The sequence below is a fragment of the Sinocyclocheilus anshuiensis genome, unplaced genomic scaffold (genome assembly GCF_001515605.1).
Source record: "Sinocyclocheilus anshuiensis isolate Anshui unplaced genomic scaffold, SAMN03320099.WGS_v1.1 scaffold1228, whole genome shotgun sequence".
NCBI classification, from domain to species: domain Eukaryota; kingdom Metazoa; phylum Chordata; class Actinopteri; order Cypriniformes; family Cyprinidae; genus Sinocyclocheilus; species Sinocyclocheilus anshuiensis.
Window position 1 is genome coordinate 636,883 of NW_015547716.1, and position 600 is coordinate 637,482.

General features: G+C 33.3%; 1 protein-coding gene across 1 annotated transcript in view; it reads left to right on the forward strand.

The window, feature by feature from the left end:
- The window catches only part of LOC107704188 (hepatic triacylglycerol lipase-like), a 9,368-nt gene that overhangs the window by 1,380 nt on the left and 7,388 nt on the right, over positions 1–600 (forward strand). The window lies entirely within an intron of this gene.

Here is a 600-nt window from a genome sequence, read left to right on the forward strand (position 1 = left end):
TCGTATTATGCGAGTAATTTCCTGTTTGTGATATTAAAAATAATGTTTGAAACTTCTGGGCATTTTATATGAAATATACTTTAATCACAAGATTCAAAATAAATGTTTACTCCAAAGTCAAGAACACGTGCATCATACATTTTTCTATATGAAAACTAAAACATTTCAATGCCACACACAAACAGCAGCATAATTTTAAAAGTAACAATCAAAATGTACACAATAATTAAATTGAAGTTTATAAAATGAACAATTCACTATTACGCCCATTTTGTCATGACAATCCTGCATGAAAACAAAATGAACAATTCACTCTTGGGCACATTTTGTCGTGACAGTCCTACAAAAATAACTCCCCTGAACACGATGAAATATGAAGGGCACTCTGGAAACTTCTGTTCCAGGAGATTGTTGAGGGTCTTTTCCTCGTCCTCTTCCTCCATTATAAGGAAAAGAGGCTCTTCCACTGGCCCCCTGAGCAGATGTCTGTTTAATGGAGCCATTTCACAACTTCTGTGAGATTACTGGGATCTCCTTCATTACAGAATATTAAAGGAAAATGTAACTTTAATATTTCTTATTAATGTGTGTATATAGATA